Consider the following 12,520-nt stretch of genomic DNA (forward strand, 5'->3'; position numbering starts at 1 on the left):
GATGCGTAGGAAACTTCAGTTGAAACGAATATGCGAGTCTCTGGCCGACACATGGATGAACAGCTGCACAGTTAACACTCTCATCGCAAGAGAAACACAGCTACTTGGACTTTCCGACGGAGGGGATGACGCTGCGAGTCGTCGTCTTCGCAATCTTCGCAACGTTGTTCGTCACTCCTGACGATGGTGAGCCATTTCGTCGTGTGAATCACGCCAGTCAGTTTCGGGATGCACAGCCTTTGTCGAAAGTAAATAAGCCCTTTAAAAGAAGACATTGAAGCCGATTTTCCTTGTTTCTGCGGGTGAGAGATGGCTGAGCCCGGGACTCGTCTACACCCACCTTAATTGTCGCTTTTTAGTTTAGTTTCTTTCGAGAAAAGTAGTACATCGCACAAGCTTTGTCAAAAAAAGAAAGCCACTTCAGATAAGCGTTTACACCTTCTGTCAAAACAAAGTAAGCCACTTAAAAACATGAGGGGTAGCTGTATCGCGCGGTGCAGCTTTTTCTCAAATAAAACTAAGTCTCTTCAATACATGAGCCTAGCTGACTCCTAGCTGCCTAGTGCGGCAAGGCTTTTGCGGAAGGAAACTAGGGTCGCTATTTTGAAGCGATGCCTTATGCCTTATTCTATGCTATTCTTATCATCCACCACACACGGCCGCCTGATCCCGTTGATAATGTGTGCGGACCGTCACTCTGACCACTGGCCAAGCGCGAAAAGCCTGCAAAAGCATAGAATCGAAAAAGGCATCGCTACAAAATACCGGCCTTAAGTCACTTGACAAGATGACGTGCAGCTGGCTTCTAGATGCACTGGGCCTGATTCGTGGGCCTCCTGGTACTAACAACAAAACCCTATAGATTGGGAACGAATTTATAACCACATTGGCTTTTACCTGTGACTCCCAAAAGTTCATACGGCGATGATACTGGATACGACAAACATGGGAACATGCCAATATTTATATGGGGCACCAACATGTGTTCATGTGGAATTGTTGGATATGAGGCGTGTATGAAACTTGCAATATTGAACTTTTAGACTTTGCCGGTTGAAGTTCCCAATCATTTGCTGCAAACCCTTAGTCATTCATCGTACCTGTCATCGATCTTTAAGTCAACTGAAGGAAACTCTAACGTCCAGGAATCTCGCGAAACAGGGGAGATTTATATGCGTTACACCAGGGGGCTTTGAGACACGTGTGCACCATCTTACGTAACGGCAGCGTTTCGTTTCCAAGTCCAGGGTAAAGACGGAGCTGCCAAGCGAGCAAAGAGGTCTCTCCTGCCTCACACAGAAATGTAAGCCAACAAAGGCGCGCGCTAATTACGGATGCGTGAATGCATGAACGGTTGAAACAACGTAATACCGAGAGAACGAACGAGCACGTGAGCATGCGTGTCGACGGGCATGAGTGGATGAGTGCAAACGATTCTGATACACTCTTACGCAAAGTTACACCCTTTGGGGTGTATCTCTGCCACAAAACAATAATCGTCATCTGCCTTGCTTGCGTTTCCTTTCTTGAAAACGCCGCGCCCGCTACTTTCCTGTCGCGAATGCTATGTCATGCTGATAACGCACATGGCGTTTGTTACTTACCGGACTCGCCACGTTAAAGAAGGGAAATGGGGGCAAGACAGATGACGATTATTGTTGTGTGGCCAAAGGGTGTAATTTTGCTTTAGAGTGTATGAAATACCTGCACGCCGTTGTCGCCCAGAGAGCGGCCGTTGGTGAACTAGTGAGCAAAAGTGACCACGTTACGTTAAGAGTGCGTGTGAGCGGGTGTTAATGAGTGAAAGTGAATACGTTTTTAAATTATGGGGTTTTACATGCCAAAACCACTTTCTGATTATGAGGCACGCCGTAGTGGAGGACTTCGGAAATGTCGACCACCTGGGGTTCTTTAACGTGCACCTAAATCTAATTGCACGGGTGTTTCCGCATTTCGCTCCCATCGAAATGCGGCCGCCGTGGCCGGGATTCGATCCCGCGACCTCGTACCCAGCAGTCCAACACCATAGCCACTGAGCAACCACGGCGGGTCGTGAATACGTTTAGAGTGAATGTGAGTGAGCAAGCGTTATTGATTGAGCGAACTTTGGTGAGTGATTGCGTGAAAAGTCAATGTGAAATGCACTACAGATTATGTAGCTGAGCGAGTGTTACTAGGTGAAGGAGCGAATGCTGGTGAGCTAACGAGAGTGGTTATGTTGAAGTTAACACGGGTGAGTGAGTTGGTAAGTCACAGTGACTACGCTTGAGTGGGCATGGGTGAGCGAGCACAGTCAGTCAGTCAGTGAATGTGATTACGCTAGAATGAATGTGGGCCAGCAAGTGTTCTTTTTTTTTCTCTCACTAATTTAACCAATGTATACACAGTACGTAATTCGCCCTGTAATAAAGCCAATCTCGCTCCCGCTCCAATCTCTTCCTGCCCCTAAGTCTCAGCGGTACGACGCCAGACTTCGAGGACTTGGACAGGGACGTAAAACCGGAAGAGAGGGTCCCCGACGTCACAAACAGCTCGGACGACTACGAGGAAGCGTTGATGAAGCCCGTGGAACTCGGTACGCCAGCCCGCTACGCTGACACTTCGCCACAATACGCAGGGAAAGTGCAAGAGAATTCGATTTCAGATTATCTATCACAGACAAGTGTGGTTAAGAGTTCTAAAGCCTCACAGGGACCGGAAGTAACGCTGCCCTGGCGGGCTCCAGAATGATTTCGAATGGTGTTGTTAACCGTTTAAGGCCCGCACTTTAACTTCATGCGGCAGTTTAAGATTAGGAGCGTCGAGCTACATGTGTACGGGCAGCTCTAACTTTTTAGATATGAAAAAGAAAGGAAATACCCAGTACTTAAAACCAAACATTGTCCTCGAACATCCACTAAACAGTTACCACACAGTGTATGGAGAATGTGTACGTTTAAAAAAAATTATGCTCTCATGAACGTACTTAGTCGCAACCAAGTAGCTTTGATTAATGACAGAGCTATACCATACGTTCATTTTCATTTTTTCTTTGTCTCTTTATTTCTTAGTTTGTTTGTTTCTCTCTTTCTTTCTTTGTCTTTCTTTCTTTCTTTCTTTCTTCCTTTCTTAAAATTTTATTTCTCAGGACCATTGAGACAACGTGCGCGAAAACCATGGGGCCAGGGGAGGCCCAAGTCAAGACCACAGCAGTGATGACACGACAAGAACGGGACAAAATTTCCGGGCGTCCTGGAATAGTGAGCGTCAGAGAAACTGTTGAATGAATAAATAAATACTTTATTAGGATAGGAGGGCTCCTTCACCTCAATGTAGAAGAGTTAACACAATAAAGGCGATAAGAGGTGAGATCCCCGGAATAAGCCTTCGCTGGTGTATCCAAATTAAAGAAAACATAGTGGCAGCTTCGCGCAAAGGGCGAGCTATGCGCTGGCACCAACAGCAAAGTTGTTTAGCGTTACGCCAGCGCCCCTCTGCGTATGTAAGTATAAGCGGGTGCGACTTCACGCGAGTGCGGCATACGCGGCTTCGCCGTGATTTCTGACACACTTAAACGTTATGCAGAAACTACAGCGGAGTATTCTAAATATGCGGAAGCATATGCGTCGTTGCTTACGCATATGCGTAAGCAACGACGCGACGTGGGCTGTTCACCGCGATTGACGAAACAGTAGCAGGTTCATTAAATACATGCTTTATTGGCTTTCTAATCTGTTTTGGCTGTTGATTCGACGAGTATGAAGTCTTATCAAACCTTATCAGCCTCATCGGACTCGATCCGACCCTTATGAACCGTTATCGGCAGTTATAAACCTTATCAGAAACGATGTGACTTTTATGAACTTTTATCTGTGCTTATCAACCTTATCGGCAATGGTCCGATCCTTATCAACCCTTATGGGTAGTTATCATGCTTATAGGACTCGATACGACCCTTATCAACCCTTATCGGCCAACAACCTCATCAGAACTGATCCGACCCTTATCAGCCCTTATCGATCTTGCCGAACATGATCGGACTCTTATCAAACCTTATGGCTCCTTATCAGCTTTACCAGAATTGCTCTGGCCACAAAAAGCCCTTATGGCTTCTTTAGCGCCTCACCCATCCGCGCCGAACCATTATCAAACGCGATCAGAGACCTATAGCCCCTCGTGACTCCTATCATCCCTATCAACTCACTGTTTACATTTATAACTATCTGATTTCATTCTGTTTGTTTAGTTTATGTTTATTAATAAAGCATGTTCTTAGGCAGCGAAATCACACGTTATCTGACAGACGGACAGATGATTTTTCTGGGTGAGTCGGCATAGAAATGTTTACGCCTTTAAATGCTTTACCACAAAGTGTAGGGCTTGCAATGGTGTCGCACACGCATGACTTCACTGCCCGTAGAGAGCGGCTCCAACGAAATTACGCCACTTTTCATATCGTGAGCACTTAAATTGTTTCCCACTGTTATTTAAGGGTTTTAAGGAATAATAGCCAATAATAAGCGTGGAATAGGGGTAAAACCTTGAAGACCTTGGTGACATCCGCCACCATCCTGTGTCAAAGGGCGTGCTCAAAATATCCATCCTATCTGTCCATCGACATATCTATCCTATCTTTCTTCTACCCTACCCAACCCCACCTAGGAATGCCCGGAAGTCGAAAAGGAGTTGCAAAACTTGTATGACCGAAACAAGTCTGGAGCGGTCACTCGGCTCTACCATTTTCGGGTGACATCACTTTCCGCGGACGCTGAATCGCTATGCCAGAGGGTGGAAACCCCGCGTCGCTCCAGTGTGGGATGCCGCGCCGGACCTTGCGTCTTACAAAATTGAGAGTATGTTAGAACGTTGCCGATCGATAATGCAACGGCTCCGGCTGTAATCAGAGCCGTTGGGTGTAATAACCGTATAAGGGTGTAATAATTTACACCCTTACAAGTGAAAAAGGCGTAAGTATGTGTATAACTGACACCCTCACAGCGAAAACGGTGTATAGGCGTGAGTTACAGATAAGATTTACAGAATTTTTCACTTTTAAGGGTGTAAAATTTTTAGCACTGGAGTGGCAGCAAACACCCTGGAGTCCCCGATTGCAGCCCCTGCCCCACTCCCGTTTCCCCTTTTCTTCACTTTCATTCAGAACCTCAAAGCGCATTCCAAGATAGCTCACGGGGTGGTTTTCGATTTGGAAGCAGCTGACGCCATCTCCGAGGCAAAGCGCCCAGAGCCGAGAGATCCAAACGACGAGCAATTGACAGAGCACACGCAATAGCGCGAGACAAGACACCCCCCCACCCCCCTTCACCCCCGACGTGCGCGGTCTCGCCGATATTGAAGGAAGTGACACTCGCTGCGTTCTCGAAATGCGATGGCGGAAAAAAAGAAAACAACGCACAAAAGGAAACGAAGCTCATGAAGACTAATGCTGGAAGCTCAGAACCGGCACAGAAGGGGAAAAAATGAAGGAAGAGAGTGATGAAAGAGAAAGAGAGAGAGAGAGAGGAGCTGAAGAGCCAACAACGCGATATCTCGAGAAATGCCGTGCAACCGAATGCGCTTCGCTTTAAAGCCTTGGCCCGTTCTTTCTCTTCGCGAGAGTTCCAAACTGGGATCGTCGGTCTTGCTTCCTACGTGGCGTAAAGCGCAGACAACGGGACAATAGGTGACAGGAACAGGACAGTCAGCAAATCTGTCCGGTTCGTTTCCCTTGTACAACCTCATCAACGCACTTTCTCTCCGTTTTATAGCGAAGCTGCACATGACTTGGATCGCGGTATTTCTTCGTCTCCGTAGCCAAAAAACTCAACCAATCAGAACGAAAGGCGCGCGCCGAGGTCGCCGCTGGGTTCCTTGGAGCACCACCAGATGGCGTTCGTCTCTGCGGCAGAGGCGGCGCCGGCCGTGCGGAGGAAATAAAAACAGGAACCAGAAAGTCCGCCTTCGCGCATAGCGTTCGCCGCAAGCGCTTCCCGGTAAATATCACGGTTGCATGAGCTGAAGTTGTAGCGGCGTGACGGAGAAACACAGCATCGCGAAATCTGCCTCTCGAAAAAAGCTAATTTTCGAAGTAAACAACGTATTCCATGCGTCACTAACACAATATGACCCGTTCTTGTTGCACATGCGTGTAAGTCTTCATCTTTTTGTAGCTGTGTGCTAACAAACAGTTGATGCATGGTTGGCCACTTCTCCGTCTCTCGCGTATTTCCTGTTTCCCCTGCTTCGTGTTCTTCTACGTAGCGCCAGGAACAGAACGTTCAGTAAGCCTAAGCACCAACTTGTCCACGAAGAAGTTGCTTTGGCACATGCAGCTATTTAGCCTGCACACGGTGATACGAAGACGCGGTGACCGACGACAGGCTTCCCGTGAACCAACGTTCACGGCACGAAATTGGAAAAGCAGCATGACACTTTCGCGTCGATTAAAGTCCGGAAAAGAAAAAAATATATACAGAGAGTGAGAAGCAGATATCTGCGGAGAGACCACGCGAATAATCGTAAGGCCCCGTTTTCCGCCCACATCGATGTGGCAGGAGCAAGTGCGCTAGCGCGGGACAAAAGTGCCCAGAAAAGGAAACAACTGTCGTCCACAGGCAAGTACAGCACGAGGCTACGGAGGGAAACCCGTGCAGGTTCTTTGAAGGCAAAGCTTCGCAGCAAAATGAAAATTCGCCCTTTTACGTGGGGGGAGGGGGTCGACCCAGGAAAAGAACGCCTTTTTTTAAAGGTGCTTCCTGTGCCATCTGAGCTCAACAGTGATTGTTTTGCTGCGTAGCGTTTATTGCGGGGAGTGAGTCATTGTATGCAAGAAATGCGCAGGTAATAGCCAAAACATCGAATCGATATGGAAAAAAAGCCCGGAAAGAACGATCCGAAACACAAGCTAGCACGTCGATGAGCGAAGACGAATCAATCGGCAACTCTAAGCAGAAGGACATTGAACATGGCAGATACGTTTTGCGGCAATCCGTATAATTTAATCTATAGAAGTGCGCGTAAAGCATGCGTATTACATGGTCATTTTACGGCTCTCCGGCGAAAGAAGGGGTAACGGGGAAAGAATACAGCCGCAACATGTTAATTATTTTTGCTGCCAATGTCCTAACACCAGCACAAAAGTATGGAACATGGTCAATGGTATTCTAATTCCACGTAACCTAAGGGTTGCAACAAGGTGGCGCCAACAGGACTCCGATTCTCCGAAGAAGGAAATAAATTGGGGAATCAATGGGAACGGGATCGCAAAGGGGATGCATAAATTTACAAGATAAAACTGAGATAGCCAGAATGCTAGATTACAAGAGATAAAGGAACGCATAATTTGCTTACCCGGGCTCAGCGACCATTTTTCGCCCCGCCCTCCCCCCTCAAAGGAGGGGACAGCAGCGATAATCATCATCATCACCACCACCACCATCCCGATCACTGGTGCTTCCAATATTTCCTAAACGGCAACAGTTCACGGACAAGCTAAACGTGTGTTGGACCAGGTAGTATAACAAAGGGGGCGAACACATGAACAAGTTAGGTACGTTATACGCGGACAATGCGTTCTTATACCACCGCCCACTGGCGACCGGTTGCTCCAAAAGCGAGGGCGCTTTCACGAGATATATATACGAGAGGTGAAAGAGCAAAAACCTCGACGCCGACCGAAGAGTACAACGCACTCGTCCTCACGCCAACAACAGACGCCGCAGGCGACGACCGGGATCAACACAGCAGACGACAAAAGAACAGCAATCTCACTCCTTTTGACGTCGTCTGCTTCGTCGTCTGTTTTCTGCTCCCTCGCGCTCTCGTTTTGTTTGGCCGGGTTCGCGCTAGGTTGTTTGTTTGCTTGTTTACCTTTGACCGCGTTTCTATTTTATTTCCTTTTATCCTAGTATGTTTGCACGACACATGGGTTGAGCGGCTTGCGGTGCTCTCCAGTCGAGTGGATTTTGATACTTCGAAGACGGCCTGCGAACGCAAGCCAGGACCGGGGTCGACCGCGTGTCTCCAAAAACGTTGTCATCGATGTTCGCTCTCCGCACGCAGGTTTTATCGACCGCGCGTTCCTTTTTCATACAAAAGAGGAAGAAAAGTGCAAGGCGGAGGGGTGTTGAATCGAGCCAACGAGATTTGTCACGCGCTTTCTTCTGCTTGGACACTTTTTTCTCTCTCCCCTTTCTTTTTTATTTTTTTTTATAGCCCGAACACTTGCTGGTTACACGCCTCGCTGAGACGACATGTCAGGTAAGATGTTTAACACGTTATTCTTCTTTCCTGCCTTCCAATATACATCATTCTAACAGCAACATTTTTTTTAGAATGAACACTATACACAGATAGTAAGAGGAGCCATAAAATATTAAACGGAGAGAACACAAGGTACAAGAATGATAGCTCAAAAGTATTCGTTCTTTGGTAAGCTGGTGACATCCATAAAGGACGTTATTTCTTGGCGCAAAATAAGACATGCGCGTGTGGTCCAACACAAGAACACACGTACGCACAAGATGGCGTTCTGTGTTCATGTGTGTGCAATTTGGTTGCTACCCATGTGCACTCCCTATGACGATTCCCTTAATCTGGATTACATTAAACATTCCATATAAGGTGTGCAGAATTCCTTAATGTGTATTCTCTGTACGCCCTTAATGGTTACGGATTTCCCTAAATTCCGATTCACTGACAGATTCCCTTAAGGTTTGTGGATAATTCCCTTAATGTGGATTCCGTGACGGACTTAAGAAAGCAGACGCGGGATAACTATATACAAATGATATCCTAGTTTAGACTAAGCGGTTGAAATAGGGTCAGATAGATCACGTGATGCGCAGCACACATAAACCAGGATCAACTCAGAGTAACCTAATCAGTTCCTCGGGAACTGGAAATTCGAGTCCGAGGACGACAGAGGGCTAGGTAGAGAGACGGGACTAAATTAAAATAAATTTATAATAAGAAAATACTGCCACTCTGAATGCCGCACTTTAGGCATTCTGAAACGTTAATTAAGTTACGTTATCAGCTTCAACGTCCCGAGCGGGCTATGGGAGAGACCGTGTTGAGTAACTGCGGATTAATTTTGACTGCCTAGGATTCCCTTAACGTGTGCGCAAATAGCGGTAGACACGTTTTTTTTTTTTTATCGCCATTTTGCCCCTATAGAAATGGGCCGCCGCGGTTCGAAATCGAACCCACGACCTCGTGCTCGAATGCACCAAATCCCATACCGCCACTGATACGGCGCTTCGCGAACGGACGATATTAAGAAATTTGCAGGTGAGACAACGCGCACGTAGGCGACGCTCAGAGTTTGCCACGTAGACACACTGATTCTCCCGTCGATCAATGCTATATGGGTTGGTGGTGGTAATGACCACTATCCCTAATGCGGCGACGATTGTAATAACGACGACAGAGACGGCGAAGAATACGCGCACACCATGTGGGATTCTCGAAACTGCACCAAACCCGAACTTCCTCCGAGGGGGGTGGGGGAGGGGGGTAGCGAGAGAGAGAGAGAGAGAGAGAGTCGTGCGTCTCGGGCATCCGCGCGGATATCAGAGAAGACGAGACGAGAGATCAGCGATTTCGCCAGAGACCCGAGAAGCAATTCGACTCTAGCCGCCCTCGCGAGGCTGTTAAGTTTAGCAACGCGCTTCAGCTTCGCGTGGGCCTCGGGCAGCCGCCACCCCGGGTTTCGACGGAGAGAAAAAAAAAAAAAAAAAGGCTTTCGCGGGCACGGATCCCGTAATCCGTTTAAGGAAAAACCCGAATCCGCTTAAGCGCGCTCCGCAAGGAGCACCGAGACGCGCTCGCGCTGAAAGCGATACAAAAGAAAAAAAAACGCCACGCCATGGCGGATCGCAGTACAAGGCGCGCTGAAACTGCATTTCAATGGTCCTCGGTCCCTAAGCGTGCATGCGTAAGTAGCCGCCCGAGCTCTGAAAAAAGCCAGAACGTCGTGCGCGCGTGCGTGGCCCTACGGGATCGCGGGTGAATGGATACATCCTCGCGGGTCAGAGCGCGCAACGAATAGAGGTCGACGCGGACGGCCCGGCCGAACTCGAAGCTGCCGAAGCTCCTTAATGCGAGAACAACGAACCGTGTGATCCGCCTTCGCGTAGCTCCCGCCAGAGCGCAACGTACAACTTCGTTTCCACGCGCTGTTGGCGCTCGGAACGCCCGAGATCTCGCGTTTACTGTCGTCGTGGAAGCACGCGCCCAAAGCTTAAGCTCCTATGTACGAGGGCGAATCAGAAAGTCCTTGCCCCTTACTTTTTATCGGCAGAAATAAGGTACGTGGAGGTCATTACACATATAACGTACTATTCTATGAAGCTTAGATTATTTCTACACATAGTCCCCGACACCGGTTTAGACATACGTCCCACCGCAGCACTAAATCTGAGATGCCCCCTGTGCCACGTTGTCGTCAGTCAGCGACGCACGCGGCCTCCCCCGAGCACTCATTGTCACATGCATGTCTTCACAGCCTTTTGCGAGCTCGCAACGCCACCAGCTCACACTTCCCAAAGCGGGACACCTTTCCCCATACGTGGGCTGCACTGCCCTATGGATTTCGACGGGCGATCGTCAATTGTTCCATAGAAGACGAATCACACTTCGTTGCTCGTACGCCGTGGACGTGTGAAGCACGACCGCCATCTTGAACAACTGACAGCAGCGCCGTGCCGCGGAGCTGCCGGCAGATAAGACCTGGCCGGTCCAAGAAGAGTACACCGCTGGGAATGGATGTGTTGACTTCGCACTTACAGCCATAGTTTGGCTAAAAAAAATCTCATAGGTTTAAAAGAACCTCATAGGTTTAAAAAGAAAGAAAAAACATACAGAAGATTGCATGTATTTGCGGGCCGGACAATGAATGCGTCAAATGTGCCACAAATAAGGTGACTTCATCTGAACCTCTTTTGAGACCGTTTTACTTACTTATGTGAGTTGATTAAGAGGAAGCTTTAGCTCGGGCCCAACTCCGACGCGGCCTATTCAAATACATGTAAAAGGAAAGAAACGTTTTTCTGAGATAACCCTTGGACCGATCTTAATGAAATTTGTTGAATTTGAGAGAGAATGTTCAATTCTAGTGACTGTTAGAAGCGTAATTCCGATTTAAGGCTTCAATTTCGTTTAAATATCTTCAAATATTCGACCGCTTGAAGAAAATAGAAGCACGAAGTTTACAAATTCATAGCTCTGCATCAAGATCAGATATCACGGTTCTGTAAACGGCATCCATTAGATCATTGAAAGCGGACAAATTCGATATGTCATTTTACATCTTACGTGAATTTGTTACGTTCGTTACAAGGGTTCTACAAAAGCTGCATTTTCATATTTAATTTTTTTTAGATTCATTTGTAACATATCAATTTTGTCCGCTTTAGATGTACTATTAGATGCAATTCACAGAATTGTATTATCGTTTTTGTTGTTGAGTTACGGAGTTATAAACTTGATAATTTCAATTTTGGAAATTTCTTATTTTTGCCAATTTTTAATAAAAACTTGAGAAGCTAAATCGAAAATTCGAAACCAACAGTCACTAGATTTTAAGTTTTTCTTTTAAATGCAACAAAGCTCGTCAAATTTGGTGCCGTTGTTGCCGAGAAAAACGAATTCTCCTTTTACATATATTTAGATAGGAGCACCCGAGCTAAAGCTTTCTCTTAAGTTTTAGTGCGTTCTTGCGAGATTTCATGTGATTATTTTCATTCCTGTGGCCTTCCACTGCGTGTAATTCCATGTGAAAACAATCATCCACTGCAACACAATGGTGTAGACGTCCCCCAAGTACTGTATGTTTAGAGAAAGAAAGCGCCTCAAAGGAATCTGACAGAGTTCCTGGGATAGCACACTCCACGGTGTTATAGAAAAAAGTCAGCCTCGGATGGTCACCATCTCGCCAAATAAAACCTCTTACGTTCACAGTAAATAAATTATGAGCAAGCGTTTACCCCTGTATTCTATACAGAAACAGCAAACTTACAAAAAGAAAAGAAAGGCCTGAACTTGGCCTTACATGATTTGCAGTCAAAACAAGCAAATCAAAATATATGTTAAAACCAAAAAGAACGGTCACAAAGGTTTCCTTCCAAAAATATGGAATCCAAAAGTTTTTCTTTTGTGTTGTTCTTCTTATTGTTTTCTTTCTTTCGCTTTCGAATACAACACCTTTCATATCACCTTTCAAAGCATTCCCGTGTGTATGTCTCTTCATTTATTTTTAATATTGGAACAATATCATCGACTGACTTGTGTGCAATTGTAGAAGCTGCAGAACACGCCGTTCTATTGCGGCATTTCTCGCTCAGCATGTCGCTCTTAAGCACGCTCGCGAAATGAGCCTCTTGGTGCCGGAACATTTATCACTTCACCAAGCGTTACCATCACTTAATCATTGAATAATTCGTCGGTTCCGGGGAAGCCGGCGATAAAATAGTTGTCAACATCTCCTATTTTATCGGAAGAAATCAATCCTGATCTGTTTGGTGCCCAACGCCCATGTGAACGA

At 46.8% G+C, this 12,520-nt stretch overlaps 1 protein-coding gene and 1 long non-coding RNA gene across 2 annotated transcripts in view; one reads left to right on the top strand and one right to left on the bottom strand.

The window, feature by feature from the left end:
- Positions 1-12,520, bottom strand: part of LOC142587970 (beta-1,4-glucuronyltransferase 1-like) — a 365,814-nt gene that overhangs the window by 222,694 nt on the left and 130,600 nt on the right. The gene's annotated exons all lie outside the window — the stretch shown is intronic.
- On the top strand, positions 827-3,298 carry LOC142587963 (uncharacterized). The gene is made up of 3 exons (XR_012829653.1): positions 827-1,303; positions 2,451-2,575; positions 3,128-3,298. It is a non-coding gene; the product is annotated as an uncharacterized LOC142587963 (long non-coding RNA).

Source organism: Dermacentor variabilis, chromosome 7, assembly GCF_050947875.1.
Source record: "Dermacentor variabilis isolate Ectoservices chromosome 7, ASM5094787v1, whole genome shotgun sequence".
NCBI classification, from domain to species: domain Eukaryota; kingdom Metazoa; phylum Arthropoda; class Arachnida; order Ixodida; family Ixodidae; genus Dermacentor; species Dermacentor variabilis.